Raw genomic sequence first — 13,002 nt, forward strand, 5'->3', positions numbered from 1 at the left:
GCCAGGTAACCATCTGGGCAATTTTGGTTTAAGAGTGAGATGATATCTAGGAAAAAATTAGTCATTAAAAATTAAACCATTAAAATAGTGTGAGAATTTTAATATTTATTCTCAGAGAGAAAATGCTTTTGAGCCTTGTCACAAAATTCAGAAGCCAAGTTTGAGAGACACAAGTGGCAAAAAATACAGTCAATAAATAGCAAAAGCTAGTGCATTCTATATTCACAAGAAAGAAACCACAAATAGCTACTGTGATAACAGAATAATATAAATATAAAAGAACTGTAAATATACAAGAACTGTCACAACTGTGAAAAAAGCTCTTTTCACTTATATATCCACTTAAATGTTTTATTATGTAGACATATAATCTTGGCAAAAACTTAAAATATTAGTTATATTTCTCTCTGAAAATATAAAGTATATTTGGCACACTAACTAATCATCTTGGAAAGCACCAAATTATGAAAGTATAAGCCACTTACCTTAAGATGGAAATCGCATATTTCTTTTTTCTTTAAGTTGACGAATGATGCTTCTAATAACTTCCCATGTTATTTGGGAATTAATCTTTAAATGAAAATTCTATAGCTAAGATAAAACAATCTATTAAAAAACACAAGAATACAAAAACAGTATTATCTATTAAATGATGTAATAAAACAACTTACACTAAGCAAGACTAAGTCAACAATGGCTTAACAACCATTTTCATAATTACATGCAAAACATCACACAGCTGCAACATGGGCACCATCTCATATTTATATGAGTTTAATATATGTGGGCTTTCTTCCAAAATAATCACTTCATCCTACCCCAAACCCCACCTACGTGGGAGTGTATCTTTCTTCCTAACTAATGCTGAGCTTGACCACTCCTTATTCCAGTCTCCAGGTGAGCAAAATGTATTTCCCTGCCTCCAAAGCCTTGGCCATCTGACTTGTTTCAGCTAATGGGACGTCAGCAGAAATGATGCAAAGATTTGCAATGTCTTTGTGTAGTTGGGCTTGCACTCTTGTATCTCTGCCATCACCAAGAAAAAAAGCTTCACCAAATAGACACTGCCCCTTCAGCCTAGGACCCAGAATAAACACAAGGAGTAGAACTAAGCCAAATCCCAAATAAGGTTCCAAGCCCAACCCACAATGAGAAGCCCACCCACACCCAAAGATGCCCCGCCAAGCCTAACCTAAATTACCTAACCCACTCTACAAATGTATAAGCAAAATTAATAAAGTGTTGTTTTAAGTCATTGAGTTCCAGGACAGTTTTGCATGCAGCAATACCTGTTAATTTACACACTGCAGTTATTTTTGTTTTCTGGGAAGCTCCAAACTTACAATAGTGAAGATTAAGCCTCTGAGGTACAATAACTTAGAAAACAAAGTTTATTTAATTTCTTTTACTACTTTAGCACTAAGAATCCTAATTTTTAAAATGACAAATTAAATCATTGTACTTTTCCTCTCAATTTTAAATATTTAATACATTTGGCAGTTGGCACCTACTTTATAAAAGAGGTAAATTCATACACAAATCTACAGTAGTTGTCAATCACCTGTTAAGGTATGCTATGGTTAATTTCACTTTAGTTTGCCCTACATGCTAAGTCATCATGAATCTAGCATTATAAAAATTAATAACTCCTTTTCTATTAAATAAACCTTGCAATCAAGTACCAAAATGTATTCTCTAACCTGCTAACAAATTGAGAAGACACACCCCACAACCATAGCTAACCTATTAATATAATCCTAATAAAATCATATTGGGACCAAAAACCAATAATCAAACTTTACCTAAAATGACCACTTTCGAAAACCCACAAAAACATTTTTATTTTACTACAGATATTTACAACATACATGTTAGAAAGTACCCAAGAATTTAAGATTACATCTAATTTCCCACTATGCTTTATAATAAAATGTAATCAAATTTTAATCAAAATATTTACATTATACATCACATTTTAATTTGTTTTAAAATATTTTATAATTGATAATTCCTATACCATAAAATTCACTTTTTTAAATATACTTTATTGATCATGCCATTAGTTGTTCCATTTTCCCCCTTCACTCCCCTCCACCCTGCATACCCTCTCCCACCCACATTCCCCCCTTTAGTTCATATCCATGTGTCATACTTATAAGTTCCTTATCCTCTACATTCCTCATATTCTTACCCTCCCCCTATTTTCTACCTACTATCTATGCTACTTACTCTCTGTACCTTTTCCCCCCTCTCCTCCTCCCATTCCCCTGTTGCTAACATTCCATGTGATCTCCATTTCTGTGGTTCTGTTCCTGTTCTAGTTGTTTGCTTAGTTTTTATTTTAGGTGTGGTTGTTAATAATTGTGAGTTTGCTGTCATTTTACTGTACATGTTTTCTATCTTATTTTTCTTAGATAAGTCCCTTTAACATTTCATATAATAAGGGCTTGGTGATGATGAACTCGTTTAACTTGACCTTATCTGAGAAGTGCTTTATCTGCCCTTCCATCTAAATGAAAGCTTTGCTATATAGAGCAATCTTGGATGGAGGTTCTTGCCTTTCATGACTTGGAATACTTCTTTCCAGCCCCTTCTTGCCTGCAAGGTCTCTTTTGAGAAACCAGCTGACAGTCTGATGGGAACTCCTTTGTAGATAACTGTCTCCTTATCTCTTGCTGCTTCTAGGATTCTCTCCTTCATTTTAATCTTGGCTAATGTAATTATGATGTGCCTTGGTGTGTTCCTCCTTGGGTCCAGCTTCTTTGGGACTCTCTGAGCTTCCTGGACTTCCTGGAAGTCTATTTCCTTTGCCAGATTGGGGAAGTTCTCCTTTATTATTTGTTCAAATAAGTTTTCCACTTGTTGCTCTTCCTCTTCTCCTTCTGGTACTCCTATAATTCAGATGTTGGAACGTTCAGAGATGTCCTGGAGGTTCCTAAGTTTCTTCTCATTTTTTTGAATTCTAGTTTCTTCTTTTTCGTTTAGTTGGTTGTTTCTTCCTTCTGCTCCACTCCATTGATGAGTCCCAGTTTCCTTCCCATCACTATCGGTGGGAATATTTTCCTTTATTTCACTTAGCATAGCCTTCAATTTTTCCCGATTTGCAACCAAATTCAACCAATTCTGTGAGCATCCTGATTACCAGTGCTTTGAACTGTGCATCTGATAGGTTGGCTATCTCTTTGTCATTTAGTTGTATTTGCTCTGAGCTTTGATTTGTTCTCTCATTTGGGCCATTTTGTTTGTCATGATGCACCTGTTACATAGAGGGGTGGAACCTTAGGTGTTCACCTGGGCAGGGCAACCCAATTGCTGGGTTGTGACACTGTATGTGGGGCAGGGGTCCAAGAGGGAACAATGGTGCTAACTCTACTCTCTGCTGGATTTCAGTCCCTTCCACCACTTCCCCCAAGCAAACTGAGCCCTTTTGGTGCTGTCATGTAGGTGGGTTTGTGTATGTTCTAGGCCCCTGTGGGTCTCTCCAACAAACTCTCCTGTGAGGCTAGGAGTCTCTCCTGGCACTTTAACCCCCACAGGTGTTTTCAATTGTTTTGAGGCTTTATTTCCCCATGCTGGGACCCTGGTTTGCATGGTCTGTCTTGCACCCCATTTTAGCCTCGTTTATCTGTGTGCGAATGTGGGACCACCCAGTTCTTTAAACCATCTTGCACGCTGCACCCCTCCATGATCTGCCCCCTCCCTGGGTCTGCCCGCTGCCACCTTGTGCGCCCGGGGTCCACTGGCCACCACTTTTTTTGCCGAGACCCCTCTCCACCCAGCCACCCGACTTCACCCCTCCTACCGGTCTGGATGAATGTGTCTACTTTAACTCCTTGGTTGTCAAACTTCCATACAGTTCAATTTTCTTTCAGTACTAGTTGTTTTTTTGTTTCTAAATTTTTGTTGTCCTTATTTTGGTTGTGCGAGGAGTCACAGTGTCTACCTATGCCTCCATCTTGGCCGGAAAAAAAAAATCCACCTTTTTATAGTGTACAATTTAGTGGTCCTTAGTATGTTTGGAATTGTACAATTGCCATGATCTAACTCCAGAATATTTGCATAAGCTACCTCCAGTGTGTTAGACCATGCTGTAACAGGGTGCAGAGGGGTCCTCAAAGTATAGGAGAAATTTCCCACTGCCCATGGTTGGGGGAAGAGAAGGGATGAAACCACTTAGTATACTTTGCCTATTTGTGGCAAGTTGATGGCTAGTTAATAGTTGTGCTACCAGGCCTGGCAAAAGGACTACGTGACTTTAAGAACACTCAGGGACTCATGATATAGTCAAGGGAGGCAGAAGCCCCTGTGTAATGAGTCACCTTTGTCCACACGAAAGATGGCAGCCGAATAAATGTAAAACATATGGGAGAAGTGGCAAAATAAGCAAATTGTAGAAGGAGCCAGATATGAGGTCATGTAGGAAGCTCCAGGTCATTTAAAATAAGGGTGGGTCCACCATGGGGTAATGAGGAAGCAACAAGAAGCCATACTGGCCAACAGTCAGGATTCCACCATGCAGCTGGGTATAGTAAGGGAAAGGCAGGTATGAGGAGATGCAGCCATCCAGGCTGTAGACCGGGAAGCAGGCATGCCAGTCTGTAGCAAGCCGGAGCTGGAGTGAGAAAGAAGGGACCCACTGGGAAGCCTGTCTGAAGAAGATACCGGCAAATCTGATGGAGCTGGGAATTGTAGGGATCTACCTAACCAAGCACAGATTCATGGGAGATGCCTGGAATACTGAACTGTGGCGGGGAATGCTCAGACTGTTGACTTTTGCTTATCTAAAGGATGTATAGAGAAGCCTCTTTCTTGGGACATGTACCTTCCTAGACTTCACCATGATCCACAATAAAAATGCACATGTTTTCCTGGACTACTACACAGAGGTTGAAGACAACATACCCCAGATCCTGAAGGAGAGAGCTCTTGCGAAAGGATGGCAACTCTGAAACCCATGAGTGTGCCTTCCAGAGCAAATGGAGAACTGTTTGTGCAGCTGGCTTAAGAACAGATCAGGATATGGGGAATTTGGGGGGCATGTTTTTAGCTTATAGCGTGGTAGGGAATAATGAAAGTGCTGGGTCTCATGGGAGAACAGGGCTCTGAACAGGAATGCTCTCAGCTCCTCCTTCAAGGTTGAAATCTTATAAATAAAAACCTGTTTCAACACTAATTGTTGGGTTATGCGTCAAGGTGCCACATGGATGTGGCCAGGTTTGCTTTGTTAACACTACCACCCTGAGTGTACCTGATCTCCAGAATATTTTCATTACTCCTAAAAGAAATCCTGTACCCATTAGCAGGCATTCCCCATTTCCCAATCCTTCCAGCCTCCTGTAATTACAAATCTACTTTCTATCTCTACAAATTTGGCTATTTTAGATGTCTTGTACAAATGGAATCACAAAATGTTCAGCCTTTTGGGCTTCGCATTCACTTAGCATAACGTTTTGAGGGTTCTAGTAATGTAGCATGTATTAAAAATACCTTGTTTTTTATGCTGAAGACTATTCCATCATATGAACATGCCATTTTCGTTTATCTAGTCACAAACTGATGGACTGTTTGATGGACTGTTTCTACCTTTTGGTTCCCATGAATAATGCTGGATAAACAATCCTGAATGAGTTTTTGTGTGTGTTTTAGGTCTCTTGGAGATACACACACACACACACACACACACACTATAATTGCTGGGCCAGATAGTAACTTAAGGTTAAATTTTGAGGAACTATTTCCCAAACCAGCTGCATCATTTTAAATTTCCACCAGCTTTGTATGAAAGTTCCAATTTCTCTACAATGCTTGTCAGCATTTGTTATTATTTTTACATTTTAGTCATCCTTTTGGGTGTAAAGTGCTATTGCATTATAGCTTTCATTTGCATTTTCCCAATCACATTGAGTATCTTTTCATATATTTATTGGCCAATTCTATTTCTTGTCTGGAAAAATGTCTATTAGAATCCTTTCCACATTTTAAAAATTTAGTCACTTTCCTTTTTATTATTGAGGTGTAAGAGCTCTTTACCTGGATATTAAGCTTTCATCAGATGTACAATTTACAAATACTTTCTCCATGAAGATATACATTTATGTAGTTTTAGCTTACATTTAGATCTTTAATTTATCTTGAGTTCACTCTGTATATGGTATGACGTGGGGTAAAATGAGAATGAGGTGCTCAAGAGAGCAGTGGAAGCCCCATACCCCTCCTCCATGCCTTGCCCAAATGCAACTCCTCCATCTGGCTGTTTCTGAGTTCAAATGGATCCCAGAGTTCTATGAGGTGCTCTAGCAAATTAATTGAACCCAAGGAAGACTTCATGGGAACTTCTGATTTATAGAAGCACAGGTAAAAACTTGGATTTTGCAACTGGCATTGAGTTGAAGAAGGTCATTGGAACCTCCAGTTCAGTCAGTAGCTGGTCATTCAGAAGCACAGGTAACAACCTGGGCTTGTGAGTGTGTGTTTGCGGGGCAGAGGAGGTTAAGACTGAATCCTTAACCTGTAGGATCTGACACTATCAGTGTTGAACTGTAGAACACCTTGATGGTGTCTGAAATTGCTTGTTATTGTACAGGATGCCCCCAAGACACACACACACACACACACACACACACACAGAGGCACATGTACAGAAATTGGGTTCAAGAACCTAACTGATACAGCATTTGTCTTTATCTAACTTGTTTCATTTAGCATAATGCCCTAGAGGTACATTTATGTTATGGCTTCATTCTTCTTATGGCTGAATAATATTCCACTATATATATATATATACACACACATATATATATATATATATATATATATATATATATATATATATATATATACATCTTTATCCATTCATCCAATGATAGATACTTCAGTTGCTTCCACATCTTGGCTATTGTAAATAATGCTGCAATGAATTGCAAGAAACATGGGGGTGCATATTATCATTTTGAGTTAGTGCTTTTCATTTTCTTTGGATAAATATGCAGAAGTGGAATTGCTGGATCATGTAGTAACTCTATTTTTAATTTTCTGAGAAACCTCCATACTATTTTCCAAAGTGGCTGCATCAACTAACATTCTCATCAACAGTACACAAGGGTTCCCTTTCCTCCACTTCCTCACCAACACTTATTTCTTGTCTTTTTGGATGATAGCCATTCTAACAGATGTGAGGTGATATCTCACTGTGGTTTTGATTTGCATTTCTCTCACGATTAGGGATGTTGAACATCTTGTCATATGCCTGTAGGCCATCTGTCTGTCTTCTTTGGAAAAATGTCTAGTCAGATCTTCTGACCATTTTTTAATCGGATTTTTTTTTTTTTTTTTGCTATTGAGTTCTATGAGTTCTTTACATATTTTGGATATTAACCCCTTATCAAACATATCATTTACAAATATCTTCTCCCATTCAGTAGGTTACCTTTACATCTTGTTGTTGGTTTCCTTTGCTTTGCAGAAGCTGTTTAGTTTGACATAGTTCCCACGTATTTATTTTTGCTTGTGTTGTTTTTGCTTTTGGTGACAGATTCAAAAAATCATCACCAAGACTGATATTGAGGAGTTTACCATCTATATTTTCTTCTAGGAGTTTTATGATTTCAGGTCTTACATTCAAGTCTTTAATTCATTTTGAGTTAATTTTTATGTACGGTGTGAAACAAGGGTCCAGTTTCATTCCTTTGTATGTGGCTTTCCAGTGTTCACAACACCATTTACTGGAGACACTGTCCTTTTACCCATTGTATATTCTTGGCTTTTTTTTTTTTTAATTTTATTCATTGATTTTTAGAGAGAGAGGAAGGACGAAGGGGAAGCAGAGTGGGAAGGAGGGGAAGGGGGGGAGGGAGATTGACTGACTGATTGCCTGATTTGTTGCTTCACTTATTTATGCATTCATTGACTGATTCTTTTATGTGCCCCAACCAGGATCAACCTTGGCACACTGGGACAACAACTCTAACCAACTGAGCTACCTGGGAAGGGTTCTCGGTTCATTTTGTAGTAAGTTTTTTAATGAGGAAGTGTGAGTCCCTCAGCTTTATTACTGTTTTTCAAAATTGTTTTGGCTATTCTATATGAATTTTAGGACCAGCTTCTCAATTTCTGCAAGTCAGCTAGGATTTTGGCAGGGATTGCACTGAATCTATAGATCAATATAGAATATTGCCATCTTAACAGTAAATCTTCTAATCCTTACACATAGATATCTTTTCATTTATTTAGGTTATCTTTAATTTTGTAAGCAATATTTCATAATTTTTAGTGTCAAACCTTACACATTTGTTAAATTTGCTTGTTAGTAATTTAACGTTGTCAATGGGTTCTGCAATGTTAAGGGAAACAATATAAATGAAACCAATTTCATCACAGATATAGGCTAATTGATCTAAAAGAGAGTTAAGATCCTATGGCACCCATTACCATTCTAAGAAATGCTACAATTTATCATCAGTTACAATTTCTTGAGACATTATCAAGGACCTACTGTACTTTATTTTTTTTACTTATTATAAAAGGAATTCTCTTAATTTCCTTTTTGGATGGTTCATGGGGTAGTATGCAGAAACACAAATGATTTTTGTACATTGACTTTGTATTCTATAACCTTGTTGAATTCATTTCTTAGTTCTAATAAGTTTTTTTGTGGATTCCTTAGGATTTTTATCATATAAGATCAAGTTATCTGCAAGTAGAAATAGTTTTTTTATTACTTTCTAAATTTTCTTTATTTCTTTTCTTTTTCTTTTATTTCTTTTTTCTTGCCTAACTGTCCTGGGTAGAACCTCCAGCACAATGTTGAATGTAAGTGGCAAGAATAGACATCCTTGTCTTCTTGTTGATCTTAGGGGGAAAGCCTTCAGCCTATGGAACTATATCTGTGTTACAGAGAATAATGTATGTAAAGGAAAAAAAATAAGTTAAATTATATTTGTCTTTCTCTTAACCATCACTAAAGATGACACAGTAGAAACATTTCCAAACAGTAAGTCCTTAAAACAGGTCCTGACACAACATAAATACTTACTTAGTAGTAACTATAATAATAATAAGCTGTAATAATATTGCTGATACAGTAACATTTTTAATGAAAAGAGAATATAAGAAAATATTTACCTTAGTTACTCCTAGTTTCACTTTACCTGACAACTTCATTATCATATTATCATTACCCTTTTCAGCTTCAATAACTGCATTAATTCTAAACTATATAATTATTTACATTAAAGCAATAGTCTTCTAAATGTGGTAAAAGGCCCTAAGGATTCCAGAGACCCTTAGGGGGTTCCTTAGATCAAAATCATATACAGGTAAAAGATCAACAAGAAGTACAAAACAGATCAATGAATTTTAATGCAGTATTTTAAGAAAAGTGTGTAGATATGGTTTCAGATTCCACATTACAGCTGACATTTAAAAAATTACAATTTGTTGAATTTTGTTGTGGAATCAAAGACTATCACAATTACCTAAATAGTTATTAAAGTACTCCTCCCAACAGTGATGCTAGATTTTCTTCATATATTTCAACCAGAACAACATATAACAGATTAAATGCAGAAACTGATATTTAAAAAATTCACAAAAATGTAAAACAGTTGCCATTCTTTAACTAATTTTTTTGTGTTTTGAAAAGTAGTTGTTTTTCATTTAAAAACATTATTCATATTAACCTGTAATTAGTTTACTATTCTTTAGTGAATTAATATTTTATTTCAAATACACTATCAACAAATATAACCCATGTAAACAAAAGCTAGTTGGAGTCCTACATAATTTTTAAGAATGTAAAAGGATCCTGACTAAATAGTTTGAGAACCACTGTAATAAAGTAATATTCAATACCCCATTTTTATTTATATCCTGAGTTATTTCTGTTGACTCTCATGTATACAGCCATAAATGTTTAAAGTAAGCTGAAGAGAGCACAGAACATCTTTTCAGATGTACTATAATCCAATTAAGCATAAGATGTAGCCCCTCAAAAAAAGAAAAGACAGGATGATTAGGTTAACAGAATGATAAATTTGCCAAGAGTAACTACAATATGTAACTAGAATACAAAATTTATGCACAAAGAGACCAACGAACTTTCACTGTGCCAAAAAAAAAAAAAAAGCACAGAAAACAGTCTGGGCTTCAAAAAGTTAATAAAGTCCTTAAATGAATTATCTATGGTAACAATTTTACTGGAGTTGGTTTCTAACCATCTAAACTTTTTTTATTTTATTTTAATTGTTCAAGTAGAGTTTTCTGCCTTTTACTCCCATCCCAGCCCACCCCCCATCTAAACTTCTTATCACCTTCAGCCCTGGCTGGTGTGGATCAGTGGACTGAATGCCAGCCTACAAAGCAAGAGGTCTCTGGTTCAGTTCTTGGTCAAGGCACATGCCTGGGTTGCAGGCCAGGTCCCCAGAGCAGGGGACATGAGAGGCAATCACACAGTGATGTTTCTCTCCCTTTCTTTCTTCCTCCCTTTTCCTCTAAAAATAAATAAAATCTTAAAAAAAATAAACTTCTTATCACCTTCAGTAGAGGTTATTCAAAAAACTCTGTGAAACAAATATGCCAATAAAAGTCACGAAAAAAATTTTTACTTAAAAACCTATTCTTTTGAATTGTGCAATGCTAGTCATCTTTATTATTAGAATAAATACAATGCACTTTGTCCTGTAATAAATTACCAAGCTACAAAGTGCCATCCAGCAAAGAAAGTTAATGGCATTCATTAATTAGGGTCCTTTTTCAGTTCTTCTGAAGGCATAACTTATCGATTTAAATGCCTAGCACAAAACCTTGTATGGGGCTGGTATTAAAAAGTTATTGTTCACCAGAGAATTATAATGCTGATCAATGAGGAATAGCAATATACGCCAGGAATGATTAAGGTGGGCAGAAGTTTATAAGCCAGGGCAAGCTTTGTTCTAAAAAAACACTTCCAAAGTCACACATCTGATCTTAGGAGGTATATACTGCACTCTACCTAAAAGGAGGAAGTATCTGTTAGTTTTATTTCCTCACATGTTGTAAGGCCTGAATTTGCAACTTTCAAATTAAGCATTTGTAAGCACTTTTTATCCTATTCTCATATCTAATTCCCTGGTGAGAATTTTCAAGTTTTTCAAATTAAAAAAAGTTCCACTGGTGTTAGGGCAATGTGTAAAGCAGAATCTAAGTACCAAATCAGAAAAAAGGATTAATACAGCCAAGTTCACTGCATCCAGAATGTTTTAAACTAAAACCAGTGTTCTACCCAGTTTTTTAAAAAGTAATGTTAAGTGGGGAAAACAAAACTCACATTCTAGTATTCCACTAAGTAGCATTTTACTGGTTTCTGCAAAACCCAATTATTTACTAAAATATCATTTGACAACAGTATTTAAATACTGTGTGCTGCAACTACTTCCTGCTGAAAGTTTCCCATTTCTGTGATTTAAGAACTACAAAAAACAAGTACTTCTCAAATCGCAATGATTTAACTCCTTCCTCCTTCCCCGCTGCATTACCCACCGGTCCTCCCCACCCTCACGCCCAGAAAAATATTGCAGGTGCTGGGTTTTCAGAACTCCACATTAGAGGTAGTAATAAGGGAGGTGAGGGACGGGACAAGGAGATTGGACTTGGTATCCCAGTCTGCCCGAGTAAAACAAATCCCCGTTGTCAAATCATCTTATAAATAATGCTAAAAATCGAGAATCCAACTTCCTTCTGCTCCCAGAGACCTTATTATGGCCTTCATTGCATCTATATCTACTTTAGGGGGACTTTACCTGTGCCCAGACTCTCATATCCAACCCGAATTATTCTATGACCTTGGACTCAAGCCCCCAGTCCGGTCTCAAGCTCAAGACTGTGAAACCATGATTCCTAAGTCCCCGACCCCTCAGACTGCAGAGGCCTCCGGGTTCAGGCCGGGTCAACGGGTGGCGACGCGGGTAGGGCAGCCAGCCGCTGGAACCGCAGCTCCGCGAGGGCTCAGGGGAAACACCGAGAAGTGAAGCCGCCGGGGGCGGGAACAAGGCCCGAGGCTACCTGAGGGCCACCGCCGACGCCACCCGCAGTTTCACTCAATAGATGCACACCATCTCGGGGTTCTGGCGCCCTAGCGGCCGCCGAGGGAGCCCCAGCCTGACGCGGTCTCGGTCATGGCCCCTTTTACTGCTGACCCGCCCAGCAAGCAGCAGCAGGTGATGCGCGGACTGGGCAGCGAAGACGGCCAGGTTGTTTGCTTACCTCAAGCAACGGCGTGTGGGAGCCGCCCGCTGCCTCCCAAAGGCGCGAGGAACTGGGACAAGAGAAATAGAAAGGGGCGTGCGGGGCAACAGGACACGAGAGTGAGAAAGGCGTCCGGCTCTTTAGAGGAGCTGGTAAAAGGGAAATGAAGATGCAAGCGGTCCGACAGCTGGCGGCGGAGACTGTCGGGACGCTCGCGTACCTTCCTCACGCCTGGCCGAGGGACTACGGGAGCCGGCAGTCCGCCTCACATCCGGGTATCAGAAGACACTCAGCTGCTTCTGCCGCGACAGCCACCTCCCCCGCGGCGCAGAAACGCCAAACTTCCGGCGGCGACTGCGACGCCTCGCCCGTCAGATGGGAGTTACCTGCGACAGACTTGGGCGCGCTTGCGCAACGCTCAACTTCAACCCTAAAGGGTTCGACTGACGTATCCTGAAGAAGATGGCCGCCACGCTCGCTGCGTGTCACGCAGTTTTTCACCCCGGCCGGGTCGGCGGGGCGTCGGGGAAAGGCAAGCCAGCGTCTATCCTAGGCGCAGGCGCGGTGGGAGGCCTCGCGTGCGCGCACCGCGGGTGGGCGCCTTGCGGGGAGATGGCCTCGCCCCCTGGCGGTGATCGCTTACCCTTCCCGGGGTCCTTTCTTGGAATAAAGCCATCCGCGCCCCCAGCGGTGGTGGTTTGTTTTGGAAATACGTTGCGGCAGGTTCCTATGCCGGGTGCAGGTACTGTTCCCTGCCACCTCTAATTCAAATACCCTTAATAT

General features: G+C 39.2%; 1 protein-coding gene across 4 annotated transcripts in view; it reads right to left on the reverse strand.

Moving 5' to 3' along the window:
- Nucleotides 1-12,678, reverse strand: part of ESCO1 (establishment of sister chromatid cohesion N-acetyltransferase 1) — a 69,839-nt gene extending 57,161 nt beyond the window's left edge. Inside the window, exons 1-2 of one of the 4 annotated variants that reach the window (XR_006787001.1) lie at nt 12,238-12,678; nt 486-606 (exon numbers count right to left, since the gene is read on the reverse strand). The gene's annotated coding sequence lies outside the window, so the exon portion shown is untranslated. The remainder of the gene's footprint in view (nt 1-485; nt 607-12,237) is intronic. The other 3 variants (XM_045849995.1, XM_045849993.1, XM_045849994.1) reach the window with 3 other exon arrangements.
- Between the last annotated feature and the right edge of the window lie 324 nt (nt 12,679-13,002).

This window comes from Phyllostomus hastatus, unplaced genomic scaffold, assembly GCF_019186645.2.
Source record: "Phyllostomus hastatus isolate PE091 unplaced genomic scaffold, TTU_PhHast_1.1 phas_contig_80, whole genome shotgun sequence".
NCBI classification, from domain to species: Eukaryota; Metazoa; Chordata; class Mammalia; order Chiroptera; family Phyllostomidae; genus Phyllostomus; species Phyllostomus hastatus.